The sequence below is a fragment of the Alligator mississippiensis genome, chromosome 15 (genome assembly GCF_030867095.1).
Source record: "Alligator mississippiensis isolate rAllMis1 chromosome 15, rAllMis1, whole genome shotgun sequence".
Taxonomy (NCBI): domain Eukaryota; kingdom Metazoa; phylum Chordata; order Crocodylia; family Alligatoridae; genus Alligator; species Alligator mississippiensis.
In genome coordinates this window covers 8591766-8617203 of record NC_081838.1, presented here as the reverse complement: position 1 = coordinate 8617203, position 25438 = coordinate 8591766, and the positions used below count along the sequence as shown (strand labels likewise).

The 25438-nt window shown below is 47.0% G+C and overlaps 1 protein-coding gene across 2 annotated transcripts in view; it reads right to left on the bottom strand.

Moving 5' to 3' along the window:
* LOC102560267 (cyclic AMP-dependent transcription factor ATF-7) overlaps window positions 1-18896 on the bottom strand; it is an 87318-nt gene extending 68422 nt beyond the window's left edge. The window contains exons 1-2 of one of the 2 annotated variants that reach the window (XM_014609633.3): window positions 18788-18896; window positions 17737-17793 (exon numbers count right to left, since the gene is read on the bottom strand). The gene's annotated coding sequence lies outside the window, so the exon portion shown is untranslated. The remainder of the gene's footprint in view (window positions 1-17736; window positions 17794-18787) is intronic. The other variant, XM_006273357.4, reaches the window with a different exon arrangement.
* Between the last annotated feature and the right edge of the window lie 6542 nt (window positions 18897-25438).

Below are 25438 nucleotides of genomic sequence, written 5' to 3'. Positions count from 1 at the left end.
ATCTTTTCAGAATCACCAGAGGTACCCACAAATGAAAGCGATTTATTAGTGGTGCAACCATGAACACAACCAGCAGCTCTCAGACAGCTGCAGGAAGGAGGTGATTCATCTATATAAAGGTGACAATCAACAGATCTAAGGGCTACAGTACAACTTGAGCCCAGGACACATAATGCACTTCAGATTTTCAGATACCGGTTCTGGTTCCTGTGCTGCTGTTAATTGTTCTTTTCCTATAGCAGAGAAACGCATGCAAGCCTCATTGTAAGGGCAGGCAGAGCACAGGAAAGTGCCGAGGAGGTTCTGTGAGGAGGGAATGAGGGGGAGTGCGGGTGTAACCAAGGCATATAGACAAGGAAGGAGTTGGGATCCTTTTACCAGTGGCTCTGTCCTGGTTTGCAGCATTCATTTCTGCCAAACAGAACCCAGCCCTGCATAGGCCCCATACCCGCACCTGCCTTTCTCCAACACTGGTGCTGGACACTCCCCTAGACGCACATGCTGCTTACTCACCCTGATCCCCTCCACAGACGCTTCTCCCCATCACTCTCTTACCTCTCAGCTCTACCCCACTGCCCAGCCTGAATTTTGCTCAGCAACTATCTTCTTTCAACTGTGGTACCAGGATTCAAACACTGGTGGTGCTGAGCTGGCACTCAGCACACACCAGTAAATCTGGTTCTTGGAGTTCTAAGGTTGATGATATACATCTTCACATCATCCAATGTGTGGCATTACCTTTTTGTTTCTTCTTTTGTGTTCACAATGAAGTTTTATTTTTAATTAAACCAAAGGGATTGGAGTGAAACATTTATATAAAAGGATGGAGTTTAGGTTGAGAATACAGATTCATATCACAAGGGGGAAAATAGGAAAGGGATGCTGTAATTACTCAAAAAAACAAGGTGTGAGCACTCAGGAAATTCAGAAGTGAAAAGGTTACAATGGAAAAGCAGCAGGCCCTTGTTCAGGCATAGAAACACAGGCAGGGCACCTGAACAAGTCAAATTCAAGTGGACAAACATAAGAACAATGGGCATTTAAATGTTTGTTGGCCATTTCAGTGCCTGTGACTTGGGGCTTGCCACGTATCAGAAGAGGAACCAGTCTCCAGCTATTTGGTTGCTAGCATATGCACTATAAATGTTGGCTCTGTACTTTAAACATGATCAGTTCAAACAGATTTGTCAGACAATGAAGTTAACCTAGTTTATTATTTGTATTACTGCGGGAACTAGAAGTGCTAGTTATGGAAGAGAACCTCACTGTGCCAAGTGCTGTACAAAAGAAACAAGAAAAAGATTGTTAAGTTCTTTAGCAAAGGAACTACGTAATTTTAAGAAAGCGCTTCCCAAACTTTGCCTCAGCATGACCCCATTTATGGCCCCATTTCCTCAGCATGGCCTTTCACTGTCAACCCACAGCCCCCAACCCCTGCGGCCCCATCTGGGGTCAAAATCCAGTTTGGGAACTGCTGCTTTAAGACAAGACATGACATGTGGATGAGGTTACAGATGGGGAGTGCAAGGGGTCCATAATACAGGTTAAGATGCCAGGTAAGCAGCCTGAGAACATCAGCAGCCTAGCTTGCTTTGGAGAACTTCACATGTCAGTGGTGGTGGCGGCGGCAGCCAGCATCATAGCCGAGTCAGTGGTGGGAGTCTGGCTTCATTGCTGAATGACACAGGGAGTGCCAAAGTGCTGCAGAGACAAGGAACTTAGATGTGATGCAGAGGGATGCACAGAGAGCAGTGACATGCTTAAAGCAAGGGGTTAGGAGTGCAATCTTCGCTGCAATGCCCGTATGTGTATCAGCAATACAGGGTTGCAATACACGAGCCAGGAGATAAGAACCTGGATTGCAGTCCTTGCTGTATGGGTAGGAAGACTGATCTCAGAGGTGTTACAAAAAAAGATTGTTACACCTAGACTGCATCTTAACCTTGCAGATCTCAGGGAGAGGCTGGAATTGATACCACTAACTCATTAATTTAAGTTACCGCTAATCTAATTAAAATACATACATATCTGCATACAAAGAGGGCTTTGCACATTACTTGTCACAACCAGAGGGGAAAGGATGCAGCAAACTGAAAGGCTTATTAGGACACTTCTTTCTGAGGAGGATTTTGTTTGTGACATTGATGCGATGAGTCAGTTTTGCTTATTTCAGGTCTGAGCAATTAAGTCTGATGCTTTCTTTCGGTAGGTATTAATCAGCCCATAAATTTGGACATTAGTGCGTTAAAGTATTAATTCTTTTGCTACATTTCAGTCCCTATCATAGTCCCAACCTGCGCTAGCTAAATTCATTAAAAAAAGCCAAACACTCTGTCCTAGACTAGACATGCTCCTAAGGGTAACACTTAAGCAGGACTTCACACAGAATTAGATGTACAGCATTTGACAGAAGTAATGAAAGACCAGCCTGCCACGAGGAATGTTCTTTTAGTAAAGGCTTGATGGAATCCATTTAAGAAAAACTCCTGTTTGAAGACAATTTCTGGTCTGCCTTGCTGTATTTTCTTCTAAGTGTGAAATATTTTACAATCTCTTTAGTTCGAGATGCTCAAAGGGATTTCAGTTACCCTAGATTTATGTGTGGGGAAACCAAGGCAGGGAATTTGTCCAAATCCACACAGAGCAAGTCATTTTGTTAGTAATATCACAGATCACTACTGCGGAGGGACCGTGGTATAGAATGGCAGGGCGTAACTCAGCACCACTGACAACCATAAACCCATCCTACTTCGCTCCCTACACTGAACTTCATTTGATATTTTATAGGAAACCCAAGTCCCACAAATGGAGCGCAATGATTTGGGGCTGGGTTATCTAGAAGATGGAGACTGTCGCCAACAACTTTGCTCTGTTGGCATGACACTGCTGGTAAAGTCTCTCTTGTACAGACTAATTTTTCTTGGAAGCTGGCCTAAGCCTGCGAAGCCCTATGGGAAAAAAGGGGCCACCACAAATCCTACCGCCTGTTGCTCTAAAAACAAAGGAGACATTGGGCGCATTTACATATTCAATGAATGCACTTTAGGTAATGCGCATTAAGTCTAGTACCTCCATTGTGGGGTACTAGAAAAATGCGTGTTAGCCTATTTTAATGCACGTTAGCTAAAGAGCTCAGTTTTTTGTGATGCTTTAATGCATGTTAAAATAGGCTAATATGCATTAAAAGCACATGTGCAAACGTGCCCATTAGCGTTACCTCATCTCCTTAGCGCATCAAAATGCGTGCATTAAGCAAATCAAAACAAGCCTCCATCGCACGTTTCTCCTCCGCAGGGGAAGGATGAGAGAACCAGTCAGTCACACTGCTTACTATACTGCAAGGCACTCAGGTTCCTACTGTGCTCATCACCAGGGATCCTGGTTTTCTCCGATTTAAAAAAAATTCCCAATTTTGGGGTTAAAAAAAGTAACCCAAATTCCACATTTTTCCATGATTAAAATGAAGCATCATAAGCAGACAGAGTGGCGTTTCATTTTGATCACTGAAAAATGTGGATTTGGAGTTACTTTTTGTAACCCCAAAATTGGGGATTTTTTTTTTTTTTTAAATCAAAGAAAACCAGGACCCCTGCTCAACACTATACTAACGTTACATTGGCCTGGTCCTTTTCTCAGCTCTCGCCCATCTAGCCCTAACCGAGCTCTGCCTACAATCCAGCCCTGCTGGAAATAAGTCTTTTAGTTGACTAGACCTGTAGAGAAAAGAGCTTCCCTGCATTTCTTCACCTCAACAAGTCTTCACTGAAAGCATCCTTCTCCCTCTTCCATGCCTCAGCATTAGAAAAGGGAAATGCTCGGCTCATCAACCTGCAGAACATTTGAGGGAGAAAAATTCTATAAAAAAATTTTCTAAAAATATTCTTGTTGGACTGCACACTGCATGTACTGTACATTACAACTTCTCCACACTGCGTATGACTCGGAAGGCTTCAGTTGAGAGGTTCTTTGCTTCACTAGGTGCTTGTCTACATACAAAAGCCTGTACCTGTAGACATACTGGTACAGCAAAAGTACAGCAACCCCAACACGGTGAATGAAAATAGCTATGCTGGTATAAAGGTGCTTTTCCCCGTAAAATTTAGGGACTAAATAAAGCACGTTTACATCAGTGTAGTTCATCCACTCTAGAGGTGGTATCATTTCAACTATTTTGGTAAAAAACAACCCCACACAACCTCTAACTGAAACAGTATAAAAAAAAAAAAATAAAAAAAAAATGGAGCTCCGAACAGCCCTAAAATCAAACTGCAGGCACTCTTGCTGCCAAAAGCTTTATTAAGAAGCCAGTATTTACATCAGCTGGTAAGATCTGGGAAGACAATGAGGTGCAAAATGCACATCTAAATTTGGGGAGGGAAAGAAAATGGGGGGGTATACCAAGAACAAGATTGGACCAAAATATGCCACTCATGTGGGTTTCATTGCTGGAACTAGAAACTTTTTCCTCAACATTCTCTTCCTATACAAAAATGTTAGCTAAGGCCATGTTTCTTTCTTTCTTTTTTTTAATAAAAGGATATTTTGAGAGCCGCAGCTGCAAGCCTGCTATTTTAATACAAATTTATGAGGTGTGGAAGGAATGGCAGTCGCTCTCTACAGCATGCGTGTCTGAAGCTGAGGGCAAGAACAATTGTGGGTGCTTGAAAACTACCTTGGTAAAACGTGCCAGAGGCAAAGAGGTTTTTTAGTTATCTCTTTTACTGGACCGACTGGATAGTTGGGAGAGACGTTGGGCAAGCTTTTGGGCACCAAGTGCCCTTCTAATAAATTGGTTCAATAAAAGATGCTACAAAAACTACACTCGTCTCTTGTGCGTTTTGTTGATCCTCAGAGTTTGGACAACACTCCAATCCTCGATGAAGGGACAGGGTGTTTAAGCATTGATCCTGGAATACCAAAGTCTCGCTTATGATGGTTTTGCGATGGAGGAGAGTCAACTCAGCTCTTCATCCTTCCTAGGAACTGAAGGAGACTGTAGAGGACCAGATCTGGTCAGCGTGAACACTAAGTACCAGAAGGCACCTTTGCTAGAAGCAAGGGGTTGCTGAGATATCACTGGCCAAAACATCCCCTCCCCGCACTATTTGTCTTGGACAGCATGAGCCAGTTGCCTGCTACCCTCCTTTCCCCAGAGATTTGCATTTCACTAGGATCTGTGTAGTTTATGAAGCACATGGAGAACCTTCCAAATAAGGCACAACTTGCATGTAAAAAACAGGGGAATAAAGCAATGGCTGGGGAGATCTCACCCCCCCCCCCCCCAAATACAGAGACAAGTTCAGCCTGAGGAAGCCCAAGCTGTATGGTACAATTATGCCTTCCTGCATTACTGCAGGATATGTACTAGCATGAACAAAGGTTTATGCAGGAGACTTATTTAAAATATAAATAGAGCAGTTGAAGTTAAAGCTCAAAAGCCATTTTGGACACCAGACTTAGGCAGGTACACGTCAGAGCTGAGCTCAGACACGGAATTTTCCTCTGTTGCTTGCAATGAAGATTCACAAGGAAGATGCCTTTCAACGGATGCATGGCACAGAACCCATCTGCAGTTGCTACACATGCTTTAAATAGGCCACTCTTCCATACAAAGGCTTCTCAGAAACTGCTTTCATACTAAATACGGGAGGGGTTTAAAAGATGAGCTTTCGCAACAACAGAGGCAGAAGAGAGAGCTAGAAATAACGATCTTGCAATGTTATCTGCGCAAAAACACAGCCTGCCTGAAGTAACGTAATGATTCTTAGAAAATAACGGAGATCCTACGCAGAGTAGAAAAAAAGATGAAACTGGGAGGGCTAGGTTTTGATACTGCTGAACCACAACACTTGGGCCTGTATTTCACCACTGTGCTATATTACAAAGGCACACTAAAAGCGCGAGACTGAGTGAGGAGTTAACTTTTCATGAGGCTGAGCAGTGCGGGATTAATTCTCACAGCTTAATGAGTCGCAAGGCCATCCCAGCTTGATTTCAGTAACTTTGTTGAAACCTGGGAGCTGTGCCAACACCATTAACAACCAGATCCATGATACAAACAAGCCTATTCAAACACAAATGATGCTCAAGACACTAGGCCAAACCCTAAGGACAGACAGTCTGCGGCTACTGGGAAGAACAGATCAACCACAACAAGCTAGATGGCTGCACAAAATCTGTGGGGTAGCACATACCCTTACACCAGAAGGATATGCAGAAATGCAGGCAGCCTCTTAGTCTACACAGACCCCACAATTACCAGTGGGAACTAGCACGTGGAAAAGATTGGGCTCGCTGTAATCAGGGAGGAATTACTGCATAATAAGCATGAAAAGAATAAAAACAGACATTTCTACTTTACTATCCAAAAAAGAAGGAAGTATAAAACACTTCCCCCCAAGCTTTCAAAAATAGTAAGAGATTTCCCACTAAAATGCAAGGAAGGAAACATGTTGCTTTGAGACAGTTTCAGGAAAGGAGCTTTTTTTTTTTTTTTTTTAATGTGCACACATACACAAAAGCCTGTCCATTGCAATGGGCTGAAAACACCATTCAATGCATCAGACCCCCCCCAAATACCCTGGTAGCAAAGGGGCAACAAAACCAGCTGCAGAAGCAGCTGATCCACTCAAAAATACAGGTAAGTGACAGACAAGCCTTATCAAGATTTGTCTGTAGCTTCGCTCCCGTGCCGGTCCACGTTCCCATATGGCTGTCGGCACAATCACTGCACATGGTAACTTCACCGCAGAGCCATGGTTGGCAACCTTTTTAGGTTTAAGACACCTATCAACAAACTAGATGCAACCTCAAGAGACTCGAGGAACCCCTTGGAACAGAGCAACTCTTTTGTTGCAAAGAACTCAGAAAGACCACAACAGGCCTGAATGATTTTAACACTGTAGATCCCTATTTGAAGTCTCTGGGTTTACCTTGGGGATCTGGTGTGCACACCTGTGCTAACAATGTGTGGCAACCCTGCAGCACCCTTGAAAAGATTTCAATATAACCCAGGGTGCCACGGTACCCTGACTGAGAATCACTGCCAGAGAGATGTGGCTTTAGGCTTCTAGCCACTTTAAGGTTATTATCCAGCATATCTTCAGGCCAAAGATAATTTAGGTACCTGTGCAAATCAACAAGGAGGTAGGCACCTAAATTCCTCACATGCAGACAAGGTTCTTTGGGTAAATCCGATCTCTCTTATTAGACCAACTCAAATAGTTGGAAAAATTCTTCTTAGCAAGCTGTCGGGCACAAACACTCTGTGTCAGGCTGAGGAAGTGTCTGCAGATGGTCTGTGCTCTTCCTAGAGTATCATTTACAAAAGCACAGATTTTACAAAAGGAATCAGAACTCGTAGTAGAGAACTCACTATTAGACCAACTAGAATTATAGTGTTAAAAATCTCACTGGTCTACTAAAAGATATCACCTCTACCATAAGTTCTGAGTCCTTTGGCCTCTAGACCAATACAGCTACAAGAGATTCCACAAAGAGATTTGGGTGCTAAAGATGTAACCAGAGCCCTCTCTCTCTCACCCAGGAACAACCCTCAGAAAGCTTTTATGCTCTTCTGTGTAAAATCCTCTCTCAGAACTTATGGTAAAACTTGTACAGGCCACACCTGGCACCATGCTTCCAATTTAGAGCTATTTTGGGGTACGAGGAAGGAATGTGAATGTTTGCTTTGTCAAGAAAGTTTCGAACTGTCATCTGGGAAAGAAAACCCAAAGCTAGCACTATAAAAACTGCTTTAGAGGCATAACACTTTAAGCTTGATAAAGCAAACCCAACTGTATAAACTGGAATATTGGCAAGAAACTTACTTGAGGTAAAAACTCTAACACACACAGTATATTTAACCAGTCATTCGGAGTTAACCTACAGTGCAGGAGGAAATGCAGAGTCTAACAATTTAATAGCAGACTCTGCCTTACTATGCACCACACTGAGCACCAAAACTTCCTACATTTTGACATGGAAGCTTTTGCAAGCTTGTGAAGCCCTTCTCAGGGCGCAGATGTCAGGAGGATGGGTGCATTGAGACAGAACCGCATCATTACTTCTGGAGGGTAGTTTACATGGACCAGCAGTTGCTCAGAATAATTCAAATAAAATGGGTCCGAACTCCCCTCGTGCTGAAGCCACTGCTGCTAAGACAATGATCTTTCAAATCGGGAGCTCACAGTTATGGTGCATCTTAAAAAGCAGTGCTCCTCAGTTTAAAAAAAAAAAAAGATCAGATTATAATCCAAGAGTATAATTCAGTCTATTTTAAAAGGGCCTATACGAGGGGAAGCGTTCAGCTTCATCGATCCCTACATAAGCGCAACAGCTAAGAAACTTGCCTCCATCCTGTCCTCTCAGAAGTACGATGAGGGGAGACATGTATAACACACACAGCCAAGAGCAGAAGAGCTCCAGTGAAAGGAGTGATACAGGCTGGGCTCATCAGCCATCTGGGATCTACTCTACATGCTAGAAAAGTACTGCCATCAGCAAGTCCTACCATCTTAGAAATGACCGTGTCAGACTAAAAGTGCTTTCCCACCAAGTTGCTATCCATTCTCCAAGTTAGAGAACCCACCCAGAGTGGCAAATGTACTTTCCTGCTATGGAAGCATCAACTTTGAAGCAGGAACGTTGAAACCTGCCCAGAGCCAGAACAGAGTCTGGACACCAAATGGTACAGACTATCTAGGTTTGTGGTGATGGGTTCTCTCCTCTAAATTGACCAGAAGACTGATAAAACACAAGAGGAAAGGTTGTGTGTTTTATCACAAGTGGAAAGTTTATCATAACACACGTGAACACACTGCAAGCTGGGATGAACTAGACCATCCCCAGGGGACATGTTTGCTAAAGCTAGCAAATACAGGGTGGGCAAGCAGCCTGCATAGGCCTCGCAGGTTCAGTACCTCAAAGCCACTCAGAGTTCCCACAGGACCTCACTGAACTGTGCTGCCCAAAGAGATAAGCCCAGCAGCATTACCTAACCCACAGAACTGCCAAGAGATATTTAGCTTTCTCTAAAAAGAGGCGTGGAATCAAAGGTTCTAGGAGCCTTTGAAAAAAACGCATAAAAATACAATCCAATTTAAGCCAGCAACTCAGCAATTTCCCCAAACCAGAAGGGAGAAAAATCTCCCTCTAGCCCCCATTCACAGTACATCTATCCAGACCTCAAGTTCCTGCCTCCCTCTAAATCCTGAGGAATGAAGGGCTCTGCAGCACACCCCACAGAGCAACAAATTCAAGGTATTTCCAACTCCAAGCAGCAGTTCAGAGAACACCCTGCCAGCAGCTTCCTCTGCATTAGCCAGAGGGACTCAGCTCAAAACACTTCTGATTGCATACAGCCGCACCAGTGCTGAAGAGTTCAATGAATCAGAATTGGTGGTAGAGGTGTTATCTTTTATTAGACCAACTAGATATTTGCAAAAAAAAATTCTTTAGTTGAAAGTTTTCAGGCACAGGCACCCTTCATCAGGCACAGGAGATTGCAAAGGTCATAACAGTTCTTTTAGGTAGAAAGGAAAATTCATATTTCAATGTGCTGGGACATTAGTGCTACAGGGAACCCAAGGAACAAGTGTCAGGTTTTAGTCTGACGGATGTGTTCCAGCAACAGGGCTGTTTTAGAAGTCCCAAAGAAAGAAACCCATTTTCTTCTCTTTGGACACAAGCAAGCCAGTGCCACCATACAAACCTTGTACACTGAAACTAAACCTGTATCAGCAGAGATCAGATTTTTGGAGTTAGGATTAAAATTCAGTTACCAGAGCAATGAATGAGCATGGAACCCAAGTCTTAATCCAAAGAAAGAAAGGCCAAGGAAATGCAAGATATCTTGGTATCCAATGTGTGACCAAAATATAGCTGCAAAATATGTTGCTAAAAACCTAAATAACTGATTTGCCTGCTTCTCGTTATATTATTGATTATCCTATCCATGTGTTAGGTACCAGCCTGCAAATCTTCAGCACACCACTTCACTGAATCCTTGTCACCTTCAGCAGAAGGCACACTAAACAAGGGCTACAGTGAGTTAGAAAATATGGGGCTGCTTCCAGCAGGCTTAAGACATAATTATGCTACTGATTTCAGTAATCAAATAAATATGGTTTCCAAGACATAGGCACCATTAGGAATGGTTTAGATAAGCAAGTACTGGTGTAGATTACCTCCTGAGGTCCCTCCCAAGCCTGATTCTAAGATGCTATATAAATTACTGGGTTTATCATTGGTTTAAAAAAAAAAAAAAGAGGTGCCCTAGGAGACCCACTTTCAAAACTCATCTAGTCACCAAGAAGTCACCCACCCCAGAAAAAAAAAAAAAAAGATATATATATATAGCTTTTCGTTAATAGCACTTAGAAGCTTTGGAAAACATGATGCTGAACAACACTTTGATTAAAATCACCACTCACACCTTAAGACAGCTGTTGAGACTGCGTGGCCTCTGCTTTTTCCCCCACAAGTGGAGAACAGAATATTGGCAAAAGTCTCAATTGTAGGCAAGTCATCTGAAGACAGGATGATTAAACAGTACAGACATGCAGTTAGAGGCAGTTTTGTGTGTGGTCAGCAAGTGAAAATATATTGTCCTACATGTTTTTATTTATACCACATGTGGACATTTCTATTCATTTAAAATCCAAAAGCAAGCATGTCTTCTCTAGAGCTGATACAGGCGTAAGAAGTGCCCATGCACAACAATTCTCACGTGGTTGTGCGCTTCTAAAATGCAGCATTTCATCTTAGTGTTGAAAAAATGAGCTGTTGCATTTTTGCATTTCCTCAGTGCACTAAAAACCTTGTACACTTGAAACACACCAGCTTCCAGATATGCTAGATATGGATTGCATGTGCTGATGTATTCCATAAAATGTTACAAATACACAGATTTTAAATGCAAGTTTAAACAAAAGGTTGGTGCAGACGTGCGCAGAAGTTTGTGCAGACATTCAATTACAGAGGAGTGAATAATATTGAATTTCAAGCTAGTTATGAAGAGAATCCACAGTTATACACTGATACCAAACTAGGTTATTGAAACTTTACCTCTGGTGAGTTAAAACTGTCCTTCAATTATATTTAACACATGTTTCATTGCATTTATTGTTTTGCACGCTGCTCAGTCTGAAGAGTGAAACTAGATTGGAGAGCAAGTCTATAAAGGGAACTGGAAAGTTTAACACAAGATGTTGTTGGGTTTGCAACAGTGACTAGGAGTAGAAAGGATTTACATAGATCAGTTTCCCTACAAAGTTTGTCAATAAAGACATAAGCCGGACCACTGCTTTGATCAGTATGGCACATCTAGCCCAGCATCCTGTCTCCTATAGTTATAGCCAGTAAATGCTTTGGAGGGAGAGCATATGACCACGGTACACCCTGTTCATGCCTTCCCTGACAACCACCATCATTGGTTTAGGTATATTAGAGAATACATGCAACTGAAATGCGAAGGCAGCTTTCACGACCCAAGAACCAAGCAAGTAACGTCAGTGAAACTTAGTCGGCCGAACACCGCAGTGACAGGCTGCATTTGATTTCACTCGTTCTTTTTCTAGTTCAATGTTACAAGAGTTTGCAAACGAAAGACAACCACACTCCTCAATCTAATGCAGAAAGTGATGTAAAGGGGGGGATGCTGAGTAAAGCCAAACTTCAGATCCCCCTACGGTGAGATTATTGCTGCTAGGACAAACGTACTTACTGGGAGCAGATCACTTGCTCGAAGCTTTCCGTGTTCAAATACAAACAAATTTCAACATCTCGGGTGCTGTTTCAGTACCACCTTTATTCCCTTCAATAGCATCTCTAGTACAATCCCAATCATATGAACCTGAAATCCCCAAACCAAGCCCGTCTAATGCCTGCTACAGTAATGACTCCCAGTTTTCCAACCTGAAAGCCTTCAGCATCTTATGCTTACGGTCACATATAAAAGCTTGCATTTCACCTTACACCTGGTCTGCTCGGTTTAGAAACGATTGGTTTAGGCACAAGGCCGTTACCCTGCTGCGACTGATGTCAGTTTTGTACCTCGCACAGATCTGAAAAGACAGGCGAGTAGCCATTTGGAGTAGCTGTTTGCAGTGTGTGCTATCACAGTGTCTTGCCACGAGGTGGCAGGGAGCATGTAATATCCTGTTTGCCTTGAGTAACAGCTACCCCAGGATGGACGCAGACAGACGCAACCAGGGCCAGCATAACTTACACAAGCGTACTATTACTGAAATGCTGCTGCCCCCTCCCCCCCCCAAGGTAACCCTCCAAGGTAATTTTGCCACAGATATGATACCCTTCTACCACTGTGAGGCCATACATCATCTGCCTCCTTGTTTACCCCCATGTAAAAGCTCATTATCAGTGTCAAAGTATCAGCTGTCTTAGCCTCAGTAGAGTTAAAGTGGTACAAATCCCTAGTGTGGGCAAAGGTATGACTATACCTAGCTGGGTATAGCTTCTTCCCCTAATGGATCAGATCTACTGTGCAGAAAGCACCTTATTAAAATTGTGAAAGGAGACAGCTTTTTTATGATAACAATGAGAATCAAAAGTTGTGGCAGAAGTGATTATCTTTAATTAGACCAACTAGATATTTGCAAAAAAAAGTTTGTATTTACAAGCTTTTGGGCACAGGCACCCTTCATCAGACATAGGAGATTGCAAAAGTTCTCCTGGACAGAAATGAAAATTCATATTTCACAGGAGTACTAGAGGTGTGGCTAAATCTCCTGTTCAGAACAGTTCCTTTTGTGCAGATTAGGCTCAGAAAAAAGTTGGAAAAGTCTTTTTACCTCAAAGCTGCCCGGTGGTAAGCAGGTATTATGGCAAAAGATGGCATTCAGAGCGGAGCATCAGCTAACAGAGCTAAAAACAAAGTAGAAGAGGAACTTTCAAGCAGCCCCGAAAATCCCATTTTGGTGGCAGCACATCCTCAAAATGCAGCGAAATGGAAAATTTCAGGCTCAGCTTTCTTCTGGGACTTCATTCATAGGCAGTTATAGGGGAGCAAGGCAAATTGAACATTTGTCCTTCTGGTCAGGGAAGGGGTCACCAGGACACTAGGTTTTATTCAGCACTATCCTTTTCACCTCACAAAAGACTGCACAGCAGATCCGTGGAAGATCTGCAACGTCAGGCTGTTATGTATGGCGAGAGAATGCCAGGAGCTAATAGGGCCTGTAACTGTTTGAAATCCTTTGTTTATTCATGAATCAGCTTGTAATGGCTGGCAGGGAAGCTTTACCACCACTTTATTCTTTCATGTAAGGGTGGGACAGCAGAGTTACATTCCAGACTCCTGCACTGCTTTCCTGACAGTGCTGCATCTCCGTCTGTGAAACATGAGCAGTGGCATTACTTGCTATCTGCAATCCACATAATGTTCTCTCTGTAACTGCATAGCTCTGCCTTCCTTAGGGAGCTGCAGTAAACAGCTTCTACATACTGAGGGTTCAATTCTGCACCACTGTTCCTCCTGGAGTCACCAACTGCCCTAACTTATGACAGCCTCTCTCAGACTGCCCCTCCGGCCCAGAGCGAGATCTACTCACCAGAGTATGCTGTGCCTTTCCAGGGGGTGGCATATTGTTGCTTATGATTCTCTTTATGCTAAGCCTGCACCTGGAGATCTCTCTTGGCTAGCGGTACATCAACCATGCCTACATGTTGTTGGAGCAGCACAGAGGAATTGGGGGGGGGAGAAGGAGGAGGCTGTCTAAGTTCCAGTTCCATGAGCTCCATTAAAACTCTTCCTCCCTGGTGAAACTCCGCTGAAGTTGCTCAAGGCATTAAAGTCAATGGAGTCTCAAATTTAGCCACTTATTTTTAAAACACTGTATAGTTTAGCATGTGCTCAATTACAGAGAAATGGCCACATGTTAGCACCCAAACGGCCCATCTCGGCCAGTGTTCTGTCAACCAAATGCTTCGGCAAGAGATGTGAGGAACCACAGTCTGAAACTTCCAGGAGGGAAAAAAAACTAAGCCAAGCCTCTGTCTCTCTCTTACCAGAGGCAAGAGACTGCAGCAAAGCCAACGAGCAGGTTCCAAATTTAAAGAGAGTTATCCCATTTCATTCCTTTAAACAACAAAAGATAGAGCCACTAGGACAGAGATAAAGCTACTGGCAACAAGAAGGTTTAATAGTTGTGAGCCTAGCACCTGTGAAATGCAGTGTCCTCTATAGTACTTTCCCTCTATCACACCATTTCTAAGGGGTTGTCTACATGCAAATTTGTACCAGTTCAGTTAACCTGGTACCAACTTTCTGAAAAACAGAAAGCTAAAAACATTTTAGCTTAGGGGGGCCTACACCATCAAGTGTATACACAACTTTTTGTATTGGTTTAACTAACATGATTTTTAAAAATCCCCTCTTTGTTTAAGCAGAACTCATCATACAAAGTTTTATTTTTCAGACGTAGCCCAAAACCACCGGGAGAAATGGGGAAGGGTGGAACAGAAGTACCACTGATTCACTGCTGATCGTTTAAGTGACACGACATAGGAAATCTGTCAGCAAGACAACAATTCTGTGCAGATACCATGATCTAAGGTTTTAGCAACAACCATAAAATACTGGAACTGAAGTCTAGGAACAATTTCAAATGGAAGGCTGCAATATAATTGATCTTCTGATTTATTCCTTACAGACAGTTCCCACACATGTCTTACATTGAATAGTTATTACTTTCTAATTCCCAGGGGAATCCCAGTACCTTTGTTTACAGTACTCAAACTTATTCAGCATTTGCCTGTTGTATTACAAGTTCTTTCAAAGAAAGCATGAGAAAAGGAATGGCTTTAATAGCAGTACAGAAGCCAACAGAAACAGCAGTAACACCCTTGCAGTTACTCAAACAATCCGCATGTGCTACCTGTAAACAGCTGTCCTCACTTGCAGAAGTAAAAAAGGTGTCAAAACTGTTCCCTGAAGAGAAGTGGCTACAGACCCCAGTCTGGACACGCACCGAGTATTACTCTGATCACAGCTACATGCTTTCTTAAGAGCTAATGTTCCAGCTTATAGCTCAGTACAAGCAAGGCTCATAACCTACCTCCTCCATCCCAAAGGAGGCTGGGAGCAAGAGATCCAGTTTCCTTCCCACAGCCATCCCCTGTGCATCCTCTCCCATATGTCTCCACCTTCCAGAGCAACACAGGAGGGAAAGTTCATGCACCTATGTGGACCCATTTTAGTCCACCTCCTTCATTCATTCCAAGATTATGCTCCCAGTCTAGCCTCCCAGACCACCACCTCCACCAATCCAGGCCTAAGGGAGATCAAGATCTGGAAAATAAAGAAGTCCAATCCAAAAATGGAGCTTTAAATCAAATTATTGGGTTTTAATATCCCCACCCTCCCCCATTTTAGCTTTTTAAATACCAATTTGCACTTACTGCCATTTTCATTTCAGGTTCTAAAGGCCACTTTACCGGGTTACTATAGCCATTTTACAGACAGAACGACTGAGGCTTGCGTAGTTCATGAATCATCTCACATGGAAAAGAACAGTCAAGCTGGGAAACATAACCCAGAGATTCAAATTCATAGTTCAGGTCCTAACTTCTAAACACTCCTTCCCACGTGTGAATTTATAGCCATGTGTCATAGCAATGAAGCTCACCACCAGCCGCTAATTATTTAAGTTGACAGTACAAATCAGTTCAACATGTTGATTCAATGTTTCGTGCAAAGCATATCTATGCCATCAGAGTAGGAGTCAAGCCACAAGGATTGTACAGCATTTCCAAATTAACTTGGTAAGGACACTGTCACACAGACTTGTTACAGACCTTCAGACAGATTAAAAATGCTAATGAGCATTGCAGCATGCCACAGTAGTGGAAGTGCTGCAAGATTCAATATGAATTTGATTTTCCTCTGACATCCTCAATCATGGCTGGAGGAGGAATTATAGCATAAAAAGCCGTAAACTCAGGAGATGCTGAAAACACTACAAAGGGCTGAGAAACAAATAAACCTAGTAAAATTACAACTATAGGCAAGAAACAGAGATGCATCTTAAAACAAAAAAGCATTTTATACCCTGGAGAGAGTAAACTCAGTGACAGGAGGGAGACAGTCTGTCAGCCACAGCCCCATGTGCACATTACAAGTTTGTTATGCGACACAGTAGGGAAACAAATCCACTAATATACTTCTAGGCTGCACACAGAGCAAAGATGCAGTGTTCTGATCTGTAAAGTATACTGGATTCAAATCTAGGCTACTGGATATCAGAAAGCTGCCGCCAAATGGAAGGACATTTGTGAACAAGTATTAAACTGTTGGAGGAGATTGATTTATAAGGAAAGATTCAAGTGTGGCTTAGCTGTGTGATGACTAGGGTGGGTATAAATCCCAATGAAAGAGAGGAAATAGTTAGCATAGTACAAGTAGGTATATATAACCAGAAGAAATGGAATGAAGTTAATGGAAAACTCTGGCCAAGTACAAAGATGCGCAACAAGGAAAGCTGCTGGGTACGGGAAACATTTTCCACTTCTTTGCTCCCAACCAGATTCTGGGATTGCAAATAGCAGGTCCTAGACCCATCGCTTTCCTCCTACAAGAGACTATTGCAGACGCAAGTATGCTTAACCATGCCAGACTCCGTATCTAGATTTTTGCCAAGTTTCTTCCACCAGTTCAACTTTCCATTCAGACAGTAACAGCAAACAAGTCCTTCAGCAACAGTTATGCTCCAGCCCTGAGACTGATTACGGTTGGCAAGAATGAAGAATGATTACTGCATACTCATGTCAAAGCAGTCAAGTATGATTTCTTTCATTTTATAAGGAAAAAAAGGGCGCGGGGGGGGAGTGCAAATGTTAACTCCACTAACATCCAGACTCCAATTTCGAGAGCTATATATTCTACCTCACCAATGTTTCCCCTCCCATGTTCAAAGCAGTGGATTATTCGTAGTTCCCACCAAAAAAACCCCAACACAACCATTTTACAAAGTTGGTGGCTCGCAACGTCTGCTGCATTCCAGTCCAGAAGTGACTCTGTATAAGTGAATGGGCAATAACTATATTTAAGTCATTTGTAAAATACCACACAATCCTTTCAGGCAGTACTACTTGATAACAGCTGACAGGGCGCTTTACTAGAAAAATACTAAGGGGTGGGGGACGGGGAAGGGAGGGAGACTGCCCCTGCCCCATTGAGTTAATACTGTGCTTCTCAGCTTTTTGAGGAACCACTCAAAAGATTTGAGTAACCCCTCAGAAAATGCCAGCTCTTGGTTTTCACTCATTTTTTGAGTGCAGAAAAATTACAGCAATTCTTCTAATGCAAAGAATAGAGACGGACCGCAAGAGGTCTGAACATTTTTAACACGGTGGATTCCTATTTGATATCTCTGGGCTGTGAATCAAGTTTGCACACCTAATAGTGCTAACGCTGCCAGGGCACCCTGCTGGAGCGTCACTGTTCCCATAAGACCAAATAAACTGGGAAGCTTGGGGGGGGGGAGGGGGGGGGGGGGGGACACGACACACACGCACCCATGGTTCTTGTTCGCTACTTCCCAGCATCACCCAAATATTTGGTCTTTAAGGCTGGGGCAAGACCTGAATATGGAAGAGACGTTGACAGTGCAAACAAGGGCAGAGATGACACTTCATGCATGCAGGTGGCCAAGAAAGCACAGACAGCATAAGAGGAGAAAACAAATCGGGTATAGGATAGCATCCCTAGTACTCAACTGGGTTTCACGAAGGGTCACGGCACAGTCTGGTCCGCTAAGTTTGCTGCTGGATGATCTAGAGTGATTATAATCAACACCAATAAGAGGATTTGATGGGCAGGGAGTAGCACAGCATCCTGTTGCTCCTCCCCACCCCGCTACTGCCAACAGTGGCAGAAGGAAACGGGACCGGCTGGGGGAGCAACAGGCTTTTCAGAAGCGACCCAGCGAGCGCCTCAAGCTGGAAGGAGGAGATGGGCTGGCACCCAGGGACGGGCCGAACTTGCAAGTCCCGGCCCCGCCCTGAACCGGAGCCGAGAAGGGGGTGGTGGAAGCCTCCACCTGGAGTGCCAGCATTGTGGTGGGGACACATGGGGAGGGCTGCCCAGCCCCAAACAGCAAGATCCCCACCCAAGCCACCCACCACTGCCCTCACTGCCCAGGAGAGCTGGCATCAGAGAGGCCCCGTGCCCCACAAGCTCCAGTCCCCATGACTAGGGAGCCCCAACCTAGGCTGAGCCCCCCAAAACAAGCCTCCAGCCCCAGCCCCTCATTGCCCCGTCCCTGCAAGGGGCTCAGCCCCACCCCAGGTGCTCAGGACACCCCGCCACTCTGCCCCTCATGCCCCCCCAGGGGGCTCAGGCCCTCCCCCCCATTCTACCCCTCATTCCTCCCCTCAAAGGACTCAGCCCCCCCTCCCCAGGGGCTCAGGCCCCCCACACCCCGACCCTTCGTCACTTCCCCCAAGGGGATCAACCCCCCCCGCCCCCCCTCAACAGCCACCGCCCGGGCGTCTCGCAGCCCCCCCAAGCCCCTCGGCCCCGCCCACTCCCCCTAAGGGCGTGTCCCGCACTCTGTCCCCGACTCCCCATTGGCGGCGCGCCCCGTCACTCCGCCTCCAGCCCCGCCGCCATTGGCCCGCACGGCGCGTCCGTCCCGGAGGGGGAGGGGCGGGCGGGCTGCGCTCCCTCCACCCGGGCGGGGAGGCAGGCGGGGGCCCCGCTGGGCTGCTGCGGCGGCGGTTGGGCCGGGGGGGCCCGGGCTTGTGCCCCCGCGCGGGGCCGCGTTACCTCAGCGCCGCGCTCCGCCGTGCGCCGCCGCCGGGGCCTCGCGCCAGCGCCGTGTCCAGCCGCCCCCGGGTCTCGCGCTGAGGGTGTCCTCCCCCCTCCCCCGCGCGCGGGGCTCTCGCGAGACGTGCTGGAGAGGGGCGGGGCCGAGGGGGTGCGGGGAGCCAATCGGCGGAGGGGAAGGGGCGGGGCTGGGGGGGCAGGAGAGCGGGCGGGGCGGGGCCTCCAGTGACAGACCCCAGATACACCCCAGGGGGTAGTGATACCCCCCCCGGAGGCATTAGGGGCCCCCACATACCCCAGGGGGCACTGACAGCTTAGATGCCTCAGGGGGCAATGACAGCCCCCAGATACACCCCCCAGGGGGCAGTGACACCTCCCAGAGGGCAGTGAGGCCCCAGATACCCCCCCAGGGGGCAATGACAGCCCCCACATACCTGTGCCAGGGGGCAGTGGCCGACCTCAGATACCCCCCAGGGGGTAGTGACACCTCCCAGGGAGCAGTGACAGCCCCCAGATACCCCCCAGGGGGTAGTGGCAGGCCTCAGACACTCCCCAAGGGGCAGTGGCAGGCCTCAGACACCCCCCAGGGGGAAGTGACACCCCCCAGATGGCAATGACAGCACCCAGATACCCCCCAGAGGGCAATGGCACTCCCCACATACCCCAGCAGGCAGTGACAGCCTCCCAGACACCTTTCCCAAGGGCAATGACAGCCCCCAGATACTTCCCAGGGGACAGTGACAAACCCCTAGACACCCCCAGGGAGCAGTGGCAGGCCTCAGATATGCCCAGGGGACAGTGACAGATGCCCCCAGGGGTAATGGCAGCCCCCACACATACCCCCAGGGGGGAATGACAGCATAAATTTCCACACCCAGGGACAGTGGCAGGCCCCAGATAGCCCTCTGGAGCTGATTGGCAGTGTCTCCTTCACTCTCAGTCATTTGTACATCCAAGCTCATAGGACCACACCTGAGTTAAGGTGTTTTAGCTAGAGCAAAACCAGTCTGCGGGGCTGTGAAACAGAAGAGCAACACAACCAGGAACGGCAAGCACAGCCACGTTGCAGAAGCGCGTATGAACAACTTTCTGTAGAAGCAGGACGTCGGTGGCTGCCGTCTGCCCCCTTTACCTGTGGCAGGTTGGGGTGTGATGTCTCGTGTTGTGTCAGGGTCAATGGTGGTTTTACACAGTTTAGTTTATGGGTTTGTTTGGAATGGCTTGGACAGGGCTGATCCTGCTAGAGTCAGGGGGTTGGACTAGATGTGACCCCTGGAAGTCTCTTCCAGCCCCACTTCTCTGGGACTGTGACACTCTATGACTAAGAAAGGGTAGTTTGAGTAATGCAACATGAAGACCATTAAAAAGGACAGAGAGTCATTCACACCTGTGGAGTGGAGAGAGATTAGCAGGACTCAGGGAGCTGACAATGAGCCATGAAGTGGATTGACTCTCAGCACTGCCTGAATAGAAATGTAAAACTCAGCCTCTCTCCTCTCCTAGATGATTTCCCCTGCCTGCTGCTTTTTGCTTCTCCAGTGCTCCCAGCTTGAGGATGCCCTGAGAATACTGGGAAGCCCATCTGTGGTGCACTGGGCCTCACACCAACGCCACTCAATGCTACGGGGACACAAGCAACTGTATGTGCCTGCTCTCCGCCTGCACTGTCATGTGGAGGCTGTGGTACGTGGCACCTATGCCAGCCATATGGCACTTATGCCATGTGGCACTTTGCCCTTGCTAATGGCATCCAGGCCAGTCTCAGGCTTTTCTTACCCCTGGATTCCCCAGTTCAAGCAACAGGGGCTTTAGCTCTGTGGGCCACAGGTTCAACCCCTGCTGCCAACAGCCTCTGGGATAGGGCACGGGGGAGGTCTGGGCCTGGCAGGAGAATCTGCCAAACCAAATGTGGCCGTGGGCTTTGGCCCAGCAAAACAAAGGCCCATTCTTCACCTCCTGAACAACAGAGTGTAGCAGAAAGCCCCCTTTTCCTCTTGCCTGCATTTGCTCTCCCCTCTTTGGATATGTTTCTCTTTTTCTACCTTTTCTTCCTTCCTCTCTCTTTCACTTTAAGATAAGGAATTGTGTTTTAAAATTTGTATGTGTGCATTTTGTATCTCCCCATGTAGTTTGGTATTTTTATCTATTTGTGTGCCATGGCATTTGTAGCTTATATTTTATACTCCTCACCTTTCAACTTTCAACTGAATGTGTTTAGTTTCATAAATAAATTATACGTTGTAACAATGTTAACAAGGGCAGGAATCAAACTGCTCTTCCCTGTATCAAGCTGGCCCCTGAAAGAGCAAGTGAATCAGTGATTGAATGTGTAACGTGATTGAATGTGTAACATAGTAGCAGGCAGCAATTAACACCTGGGAAGCTGCAGATCAGCCAAGGAAGAACTCAATAGAAGACAATGTAACAACCGGGAAATCTCTAAACGTCACTGACCAAGAGCTAGAAGCCCTGGCCTGAGTTAATCAATGCAGGGGACCAACTTTTGGGCTGAGTATCTCCAGATCAACCACTCCCAGAGCCCTATTCTAAATTCATCAATGGACTCCCAAACCTGCACGTACATGTGGACAACCCCTGGGGCTGACAGATGCCGTCCAGTAGCCACGGAGAGGAGTCCCACGAGGGTCAATGACCCCTGGATTGGGCAAACCTGAAACCTGGGGAGTCACCAAAGTCTGCCAGGGACAGATAAAAGGCAGTGAAAAATGACCCTCAGTGGCGCCCTCTTGATCTCCAACTCGACCAGACCTTCTGGAGGATAACACCACGCGGAAAGAAGCCTCGACTGGCCATCGACGGCAGACTCCAGCGCTTGTAGGATAGGTATACCTGACTCTGTAGCCTGCTACTGTGTGTGTGTGCGCGCGCATGTGTGTGTGTGTGGGGACCAGCCCCAAGGTTTATGATTACAGTGTTTCAATCTGCCTAATAAACTAGAATTTTAAGGATCCCGAGTTGGACATTTGTAGCCAACAAGAGGTGATGCTGATGGGGAGGCCTGTGTTGGGACCAGCAGGCTCCAAACTGAAGCAGATGAAGCCCCACATCTATACAGGGCTAATGCTGCTTGCAATTGCTTCCTTTCATTGATTTAATGAGACCTGCCCAGGCAGGGAGAAAACAGCTACTGGCCCCTTGTCCCCAGGTCCTGACAGCACAGGGAGAGAGGGGGTGGATGCAAAGGCTGTCTTGGCACAGTGTTACTAGCAGCATGAACCCAGGTGGAAGGGAAAGGCTGGGAGCTCTCCTTTGGTTCTGTTTGTACAGCACCTGACACCATGGAAGCCTGGACCCTCCTAGGGGCTGCTCTTGGGTGCTAGTGATAGGAGGCCTAGAGTTGGCACCCCACAGCACCAGGCACTGCATAGACACAGAGCAAGAAGCAGGCCCCACACCAGAGCTCTGTGGCTGAGAGGACAGGAGGAGAAACTGAGGCATAGAGAAGGTGTTGTGTCTTGCCCCGAGGTCTCACAGAGCAGAATGCTCCTGTCCTGCTTCATCATGAGATAGTTTCAGCGCAGGATATCTGGGCCTGGATGGCTCCAAACCTGGCTGGGTCACAGCTGTAGGCCCTGCTCCTGCTCCCTGCCAGTCTGTGATCATGCATCCACCAGGACCGATCCTCTGAGAGAAACCAGTCTGCTTTTGTCCCTGGCTATGCACTGTACCAGCTCCGCAGAGAACACTACTGAGGACAGATCCCTCGCACTAGGTAGAAAAATTCCCCAGTTCCACACCAATGGGAATTTCCTGCCTCTTCTTTTGTTAGACTCAGATGGTTCCATAAAGAAATTTGCTGACATTCACCTTCATTTAGCCTTGAAACATTCAGATTTTTAGTTCCAGGAAGGAGATAAAAGATTCAGAGATGCAGATTCTCTTCCTGACCCATTCAGAAGCCAAGTCAAAAGCCAGAGCCTATCACCAGACTGAATATCAGTGAACAGGACTCAATGTTACATTTAATTATTGAATCATTTTGATTGTTGGGAGGTAACATAGATAGAACGATTGCTGCAAAGCTGCCTTTACAAAGCTGTGATCAAGGGATTGCTTCAGCTTTCTCCTGGGCTGGAGTTTGGTTTCCATCATTGCTGTCATAGAACATTTGTCAACAAAAAAGTTACTCAGCTTCAAATCGATTTAACTCCCAAATACTCTGAGCTGAGCCAGCTCAGCCTTGGGCCCCAGACTCTGTGAGGCCTCTTGCTCCTATTCAGTGACCTGGAAGATGGGATAGAGTGCACTCTCAGCAAGTTTGCAGATGACAGCAAGCTGGGGGGAGTAGTGGATATGCTGGAGGGAAGGGCTAGGATTCAGAGACTTTGACAAATTGCAGGATTGGACTAAAAGAAATCTCATGAGGTTCAACAAGGACAAGTGCAATGTCCTCCATTTAGGACGGAGCAATCCCATGCACCAGTACAGGCAGGGGGCTGACTGGCTGGGCAGCAGCTCTGCAGAAAAGGACCTGGGGGTGACAGTGGACAATAAACTGAATAAGCCAAGTGTGCCAAGAAGGTGAAGATCATACAGGCCTGCACAGGTAGAAGCGTTGCCAGTAGATTGAGGGCAGTGATTATTCCCTGCTATTCAGCACTGGTGAGGCCACATCTGGAGTCCTGTGTCCAGTTTTGGGGCCCCCACTACAGAAAAGATGTGGACACATTGGAGAGAGTCCAGCAGCGGGCAACAAAAATGGTTTGGGGGCTGAGGTATAGGACTTGTGAGGAGAGGCTGAGGGAACTGGGCTTATTTAGTCTGGAGAAGACTGAGGACAGACTTGATATCAGCCTTCAATTCCCTGCAGTGTGGATCCAAAGAGGAAGGAGCTGGACTGTTCTCAGTGGGGGCAGATGACAGAACAAGGAGCAATGGGCTCACATTGCAGCAAGGGAAGTTGAGGTTGGATATTAGGAAAAGCTCTCTCACTAGGGGAATAGTAGAACACTGGAACAGGTTACCCAAAGAGGTGGTGGAGTCTCCATTCTTGGAGGTTTTGAAGCCCTGGATAGACAAAACCCTGGCTGGGATGAGTTGGAGCTAGTTGGAGCTAGTCCTGGTTTGTACAGGTGGTTGGACTAGATGTGACCTCTTGAGGTCCCTCTCAACCCTCATCTTTTATGATTCTATGATACTATCGCAGTCGCTCTCCTGACAGCACCAAGGACTCTCATAATCACCTGTCCTTGGGTACACCTCAGTTAAGGACTGTACCCAGCTGCCTACTGCCACCTTATCCAGAGCCTTGCACCTAGATCCAGTAGCACCGGTGCTAGCCAGCTCTGGACAGAACAATCCTCCTTGAAAAAAACTGTTTGTGAGAACAGATCAGTTCACACCTCTTGCCCTGGCATTCAGCTGGGGAAGCCAAAGTAATGCTGTCTAGAGGCTGCTACCCGCTACCACTTGCCAGTGTTTTCAAGGGACATCTTTTTTCTTCATCCTGTCTTGCAAAAACAAAGCACAGGGGGGTACGTGGTATGCAGAAAATATGGTCCAGGCCAGGGAGATTGGAATCATTCTCTACAGCAAGGGTGGAGAGGTGGTGTGGGAGCCAGAATGCTACTGCGCGATCAGGCTCAGGCCCTGACATGCTGTGGCCATGGTTGTCATCTGACTGCTCTGTGCCTCAGTTTCCCCAGATGCTGAAGGTGGATCATTAACCCTCTGTTTCATGGGGGGCGGGGGAAGTGCAGAGAGGATCAGGGCCAGATCAGCCTTCATCAGGGCCTCTGAATCAGGAGGATGGTCAACTTTCCTCTTCCCCCCCACTCCCCATCTATTGGCTGGAACAGCAGCAAGTGCCTCTGAACCCGACTTACTCCTTGCATTGCAGCAAAATTGGGGCTAGACTGGGCCCTAGATACTCCCCCTTCCTCCCCCAAAGCATCTGGCACAGATGCAGGGAGGATGGGAGCTGAGATTCTGCATATGTGCCTGCTGCTGAGCCCCACGGAGAGGTCAACTCCAGCTGCCCCTGCCTGGGGCCTGCCCGATACCCCCCAGTGCTCAGGGTGTAGCTCCCCCTTGGCACTGCCCATCTGGCTCCCAACCTGGCTGGGCCCCAATCTGCAGCGCCCCTTGCTCAAGCCTGGGGGTTCTTGCCACAGACCCCGGGTTTCCACAACACAGGCCCAGCTGTCACAAACACCCGCACCCGTTTCCTAGCAACATCCACACCAGGCGTGTGGCTGGCTGGGGTTGCTGGCAGCAGCAGGTGCTCCTGAGGGCCCCTGGGACAGCTAGGGGGAAGGGGGGGTGGGGCTCAACGCTGTTTACGCCTGATGGAGGAAGCTGGGGGGCATCCAGACTGGGGCTTGTGAGGAGGGGGCTGCTCCTACCCGTTATCATGGGTGAATCTAGCCTGTGCCTCAGTTTACCCCCCTGCACCTGGGACTGGTGCACTTCCATGGGTCCCAGGAGGTGCCTCCGATCAGATCCTGCGAGACCCACACAAGGTCTGGCATTGGAACAGCCCAGGAGTCCAGTTGCTAGGCGACCGTGCCCGGCACTGTTCAAACCCAGCGTGGATGCCCCACATGCACTAGGGCCTGCTCCTGCTGCCCATGACTTGGCTTTGCTCCAACAGCCAAGGCCTCCTGATAGAGCTCCTACAGCCTGGAGCAG